This window comes from Artibeus jamaicensis, unplaced genomic scaffold, assembly GCF_021234435.1.
Source record: "Artibeus jamaicensis isolate MK-2021 breed Jamaican fruit bat unplaced genomic scaffold, CSHL_Jam_final contig_1132, whole genome shotgun sequence".
NCBI lineage: Eukaryota > Metazoa > Chordata > Mammalia > Chiroptera > Phyllostomidae > Artibeus > Artibeus jamaicensis.
Window position 1 is genome coordinate 7045325 of NW_026521221.1, and position 7582 is coordinate 7052906.

The window sequence follows — 7582 nt, forward strand, 5'->3', positions numbered from 1 at the left end:
CTTAACATGGCTCTTGTAGCCCTTCACACCTGTTTGCTAATTCTTAATCTCACCTTTTGACGCTTCCTCCTTCATCCTTTATGCTCCAGCTACACTGCACCAATATCTAGTCTCTAAACTTTCTGTTGTCTTTGGGCCTTGGTCTATGCTGTTCTCCCCTTCTAGGATTTTTCTCTGCCTCCATGCTCTACCCCTTTATTCTCCCTGCTATTCATTTCTTCTGGATTCAGCCTTCCAACATGGCCTCTCTCCTACCTACCACTCTGACCTTCCTAGGGTGCTCCTATCTCCTTTCTATATGCTCCCAAAGCACCCTGTGCTTACACCTACGGTCTGCAATGGTAATGATTACAGCGCTAATTAGCTAGGCTGTAGCTTCCCCTCTGTCATTCCATGTGGAAAGAGGTGGTTTTATTTTATTCACCACCATGCACAGAGCCTGAAGTGCGGTAGGGGTCCAACAAATACTGGTTAGGCGAATGACTCTGTGCCTTCCATAACCCCCTTCTGCGTTCAAGTAAACAGCCCTCTCACAAACCTAAGTTGCTATGGCAGTGTCCTGTCTTGAATGCTATAACTGAAGTAGGGCCAAAACTGGTTGGAAGAGTTGGGAATTTTCAGGAAAATATTGTCTCACATGACTGGAGCTATTCCCAGCCTTGGGGACTCACTCCGAGGCAGGGCTGAGGAGTAGCTCTGGAAAGTCTTCCCTCCAGCAACAGCCCTCCTGGGCAGGCCTGCCTGGGAGGGACACGCCTCAGCAACAGACAGTAGGATATTTGTTTACTTGCTATGCCTGTATCTAGAGCCTATTTCTGGAGCAGGTACTGGATGCAAGTCCATGCCATTCCAGCACCGATCTCGCCAAGCGCTGGATGATGAGGACATGCACTGGAAGGGAACAGTGATGGTCACTTAGCTTATCTCCCTGGCTCCAACCTAGCCCCCTCTCTGGATATACCAAATTATACTTCTTTGCCCTTGTTAGTAATTGTCCTTCCCTGCCTCTAAGATTTAGCAATAAATATTGATCCATTTGCTCTAACTTTATGTTCACTAAGGACATGGGGAAGGAACAAAGTTTGGGATGATAAGAAAGGCTCTCTCACCCTGGCTGGTGTGGCTCAGTGGATTGAGTGCCAGCCTGTAAACCAGAGGGTCACTGGTTCAATTCCCAGTCAGGGCACATGCCTGTGTTGCAGGCGAGGTCCCCAGTAAGGGGTACACAAGAAGCAACCACACACATCGATGTTTCTTTCTCTTTCTCCCTCCCTTCCCCTCTGTCTAAAAATAAAATAAATAAAATCTTTTTAAAAAGAAAGAAAGAAAGACACTCAACTCAAAAATTTTACTAATTTGAGGAAGTCCTAACTAGAGTTTCTTGGGAGTTTCAAGGGTCAAAAGAAACAGATCAGTATCTTTGGCCAATACTATTTTTCCTACAGTTGGTCCAAATTCTGAAAAGGAACTGGAACACAAAGAGGCCATTTGACTTATTTATGATCACACAGTAAGCCACAAGACAGATAAAGACAGCACCCAACACTCTTGTTTCAACTTTAGTGCCACTTAAATAGCCTAAGGTAAATCTATATTAATAAGTTAGATTTGGGAACTAATATCAAATTTGTCTTTGGTAAATAGAGTTTTACCCTTTTTTAGAGCCATCACTTAAATCGTCACCTCTAACCCCATTAAGAAACCGTAGTTACAACTTCTTGGCCCGCCTTCAGTGGAAACCTGTCTCTACGAAGAGCTAAGCGAGAAGGCAAGCAGAGATCTGGGACCGCCTCACGCCTCACCCAGGTGTTCGTGCGGGGCTAACAGCCTCTCAGTCCTTCAGTTCCTTGTTGGTTCCTCTAAATCAACTCCCCACTTTCTCATATGAAAATTTCGTGTTCCTTAGAGAGAAAATAAAAAGAAAGGAGAGAAAAGGCAAGGCTAAAATCTTGCCTGAATTACAGAAACACTATTTTCTGGTACAGAAGTATTCCCTAACCATCTTATGATCCAACTAGTCTTTGGAAGAGTGTTCTGAGACCTTATTGCATTTTTTCCTTAAATTGTTGTTATGGAGAAAGAATCATTTCTATTTTTAAATTTTTTCTTATTTACTCTATTATGCTGTCCCAACTTTTCCCCCTTTGCCCTCCTCCACTCAGCACCGCCCCCAATCAATCCCCACACCATTGTCCATGTCCATGGGTTATTCATACACGTTCTTTGATTAGTTCCTTCCCCTTCTTTCCACCACTCCTACCCCCTCCCTCCTCTTTGGCAGCTGTCAGTCCGTTCCACGTTTCCATGCCTCTGGTTCTGTTTTGCTCATTAGTTTATTTTGTTTTTTAGATTCCTCTTATAAGTGATATCATATGGTATTTGTCTTTCACCAACTGAAAGACAAATTTATTTATTTATTTATTTATTTATTTATTTATTTATTTATTTATTTATTTCACTTAGCATAAGTCTCCAGTCCCAGCCATTCTGTCACAAAAGGTGGGAGTTCCTTCTTTCTTTCTGCTGTGTAGTATTTCATGGTGTAAATGCACCAGCTCTTTAATCCGTTTATCTAGTGATGGGCAGGCACTTAGGCTGTTTCTGGCACTCGGCTGTCATGAACAGTGCCGCTATGAACATAGGGGTACATTAGTTCTTTTGAATTGGTAACTTGGGATTTTTAGGATATATTCCCAGCAGTGGAATCACTGGGTCAAAAGGCAGTTCCATTTTTTTATTTTCTGAGGAAATTCCATACTGTTTTCCACTGTGGCTGCACCAGTCTGCATTCCCACCAACAGTGCACTAGGGTTATCTTTCCTCTACAGCCTCGCCAGCACTTGTTGTTTGTTGATTTGTTTAAGATGGCCATTCTGACCAGTGTGAAGTGGTATCTCATTGTGGTTTTAATTTGCATCTCTCTGTGGCTAGTGATGCTGAGATTTTCTTCATGTCTCTGGGCCCTCTGTATGGCCTCCTTGGAGAAGTGTCTGTTCAGGTCCTTTGCCTGTTTATTTATTTATTTATTTTTTTGTCTTCCTGGTGTGGAGTCATATGAGTTCTTTATGTATTTTGGAGATTAAACCCTTGTCCAAAATGAGAAGGGAACTGACTGTATGGGAAAACAATTGCCAATGATACACTGGGCAAAGGTTTAATCCCAAAATATATATGGAAGAATAATTTTTGTTTATCATGCTGGGAGAAGAAAAATCTTAATCTTTTGAACCTCTGAAGATGGTGGTACAGGTATAGGTAAAGGCAGTACATGCCTCCTCCTACCACCATATCAAAAGCACAGCTAAAGAGTCCTGGCTGGTACAGTTCACCTGGTCAAAGCATCGTCCCTTAAACTGAAAAGTGAGTTTGATTACTGGTTGGGGCACATGCCTATGTTGCGGATTCAGTCTGGTCCCCCGTCAGAGTGCGTATGAGGCAGCTGATTGATGTTTCTCTCTTACAACATGTTTCTCTCTCTCTCTCTCCCTTCCTTCCCCTCTCTCTATAATCAATAACCATGTCCTTAAGAAAGGATTAAAAAAAAGTAAAGAACGAACTGAAATCTGGGTGATGAAAGTCCTACATGTAGGGAGTTAAAGAAGCCATAATGAGACTGGAGGGAGGGGTAGAGACATGGAATAAGCTGGTCCCACGCCCATGTGTGCAAATAAAAATCAAGAGGGACATTTCAGCTGCGGAGGTCTTCTCTGAAGAATGAGGGGTGCCAGCCCCACACCAGACCCCACCCCCAGCCCAGGGCTCCAGTGCCAGGAAGAGAAATCCCCATAATTTCTGGCTGTAAAAACCAGCAGGGATTGAGGCTGAGGGAGATGGAGGGCTTCTGGAGTCCAAGGCAGTTCCTCTTAAAGGTCCACACAAGGACTTACTTGGACTTGGTTGCTCTGAGCTTCAACACTGGGGTAGTAGTTAAAAGGGCACCAGAGGCATATGGGGAGGAACTGAATTATCGGGCATCAAGGTGAGAGCTGGGGGCAGCTCTCTTCCTCACGGAAATGCTGGCAGAGGCCACTGTTCCTTTTCGGAGTCCCACACAGCCAGCAGTTAGTGCCATATCTGAGTCTCCATTAACCCAGCTCATACTTTTTGCCCTGCCCTGGTGATTCCCTGAGGTCCTGCCCCACCCAACTTTCAGGCCCACCCAAGCTGTTTCCAGTGGCTTTTTCATACAAATGGCTCATCTTAATTCACACTTTACATTTTCCTAAAGTCTTTCAAACAAGCAGCATTTGGCCTCAGCAAGCCCCATACTCCTCACAAAGTGGCTCCAGGCTGGGTACTAACAGCAGCGGGCCTAGGTTCACAGTTTGGCCTCTCCTGGGCACCTCCAAGCTCAGCACAAGTAGCAGCCATCCGCATATGGCTTTGTAGCTCTTGCTGGGTGGCCCTGGATGGAACATAGGTGACAACTAACCTTGGCCTGTACCTCCTGGGAGGCCTGAGAGCCAGTGCACCCAGCAGACAATTTCAGACCATGTCAGTCACTTCTACAAGTGATACATTCAAAAAGTGAACTCAGTGGGCACCAGAGCCCTGCTGAAGTAAGTCCTGCTCTGTGGGGAGGGCCCCTGCACAGCTGATCCTCCACAGTGGTTGGAGGTTGGTGATCATAGCCAGTCCTTGCAGCCAGATCCTCCCATTGATGTGTCAATAGCAATCACGGCTCAACTCCAAGAGGAGGGTGTACCCAGCTCACATGGATACCCCTCCAGCACCCAGCTTGGGTGATCAGGGAGGCTGTGCCCCTGGACCCTACAGGATACCTACTAAATTAGGCCACTCTACCAAGCCTGGGAGATGTAGCAGCTCTACCTAATACATAGAAACAAACACAGTGAGGCTGCCAAAATGAGGAGACAAATGAAACATGGCCCAAATGGAAGAACAGAACAAATTCCAGAAAAGGAGCTAAATAAAATGGAGACAAGCAATGTAGTAGATGCAGAGTCAAAACACTGGTTATAAGGATGGTCAATGAACTTTCTGGGACAACTTTAAATGTGCCAATGTTCACATATTGTGGAGGTGCCAGAAGAAGAGAGAAAGCAAGAAATTAAAAGCCTATTTGAAAAAATGGCAGAAAACTTCTCTAACTTGGTGAAGGAAACAGACAGTCCAGGAAGCACACAGAGTCCCAAACAAGATGCACCCAAAGAGGCCCACATCAAGACACATCAAAATTGAAATGCCAAAGGTTAAACACAAAGGGAATCTTAAAAGCAGCAAGAGAAAAGAATTTAGTTACCTAGAGGGGAGTTCCCATAAGACTGTCAGCTGATTTCTCAACAGAAACTCTGTAGGCTAGAAGGGATTGGCAAGAAATATGCAAAATAAGAAAAGCAAGGTCCTACAACCAAGATTGTTCTACCCAGCAAAGCTACCATTTAGAATCACAGGACAAATAAAGAGCTTCCCAGACAGGAAAAAGCTAAAGGAGTTCATTACCAACAAGCCAGTATTACATGAAATGTTAAAGGGTCTTCTTTAAGAAGATAAAAAATATGAACAGAGAGAAAAAAAAGGTTAAATGAACAATAAAATGGCAGTAATACATATCTTCAACAATCCAATCTAGCCCTGACTAGTATGGCTCAGTTGGTTGGGCATCAGTCTGCAAAGTGAAAGGTTACTGGTTCACTTCCCAGTCAAGGCACACGCCTGGGTTGCGGGTTTGGTCCCTGGTCGGGCACATAGGAGAGGCAACTGATCAATGTTACTTTCTCACATTGATATTTCTCTCCCTCTCTTCTCCAAAAATAAACTAATTAATTTAAAAAATAATTGAATCTAAAAAATAAAATAAACAAGCAGAACAGAAACATACTCATAGATACATAGATACAGATTTTGATGGTTGCAGATGGAACTGGAGTTGGGGGTGACAGGTGAAAAAGGTGAAGGGATTAAAAAGCACAAACTGGGCCCTGGCTGGTGTAGCTCGGTGGATTGAGCGCAGGCCTGCGAACCAGACAATCGAGGTTCGATTCCCAGTCAGGGCACATGCCTGGGTTGCAGGCCAGTTCCTAGCAGGGGATGCACGAGAAGCAACCATACATTGATGTTTCTCTCTCTCTCTCCTTCCCTTCCCCTCTAAAGATAAATAAATAAGATCTTAAAAAAAAAAGCACAAACTGGCAGTTACAGAATAGTCGTGAGGATGTAAAATACAGCACAGGAAATATAGTCAATACTATTTTCATAATTATGTATGGTGTCCTTACAGGTGTGAAATTTATTGGATGGTCACTTAGTAATTTATGTAATGTCTAATCACTGCGGTGTACACCTGAAATTAATAAAATAATGTATGTCAATGGTAACTCAAAAATTAAAAGATGACTTAAAAGTAAAAAATATTTTTAATCTTTTTCTTTTTTTAATCTATCCATTTAGCTGAAAGCCATCTCATAACCTTGCAAGAGGAGTGAGGTCTGGCACCTGACCCCCAGGCAGAGATGGCAGCTTGCAAGGTTGGTCCAGAGCCAGATGACTGTTAGTGTCTGGCTTCCTCCAAGTGTCTGAGGACCACAGAGGCCCACTCAATGTCAAAGGTGTCCTATCCATAAAAAGCAGTAAGAATAAAGCTAATACTATCAATCAGTGAAAAAAAGTTGGGGAGAGATATATCTGGAAATTACAACAGAAGTATTTATATAATTAAGTAATGATATGGGATCACCTGGGTAGTTACCATCCTATCAAACAAGAAAATACTTGATTTAGAAATGAACAACAGGCAGTAAAATTTCAGACATTTCTCGTAGCAATATTTTTGCCAATATATCTCCTTGGGCAAGGGAAATAAAGGAAAAAATAAACAAATGGGACTACATCAAACTAAAAATGAAAAGGCAACCCACAGAATGGGAGAATATATTTGCCAATGATACACCTGATAAGGGTTTAATTTCCAAAATTTATGAAGAACTTATACAACTCAACACCAGAAGACAAACAACCCAATCTAAAAATGGGCAAAGGACCTGAATAGACACTTCTCTGAAGAGGACATACAGATAGCAAATAGACATACAAAAAATGCTCAATGTCACTAATCATCAGAGAAATGCAAATTAAATCCACAATGAGATATCACCTCCTGATTGTCAGAATAGCTATCATCAATAAATCAACAAACAAGTACTGGCGAGGATGTGGAGAGAAGGGAACCCTAGTGCACTGTTGGTGGGAATGCAGACTGGTGCAGCCACTGTGGAAAATAGTATAAGTTTCCTCAAAAAATAAAAAATGGAACTGCCTTTTGATCCAGTTATTCTACTTCTGGGAATATATCTGAAGAAACCTGAAACTCTAATTTTGAAAGAATATATGTACCCCTATGTTCACTGCAGTATTATTTACAGTAGCCAAGATTTGGAAGCAGCCTAAATGCCCATCAGTAGATGAATGAATAAAAAAGCTGTGGTACATTTACACAATGGAACACTACTCAGCCATAAAAAAGAAGGAAATCTTACTTTTTGTAACAGCATGGATGGACCTAGAGATTATCATGCTAAGTGAAATCAGCCAGTCACAGAAAGACAAATACCATATGCTCTCA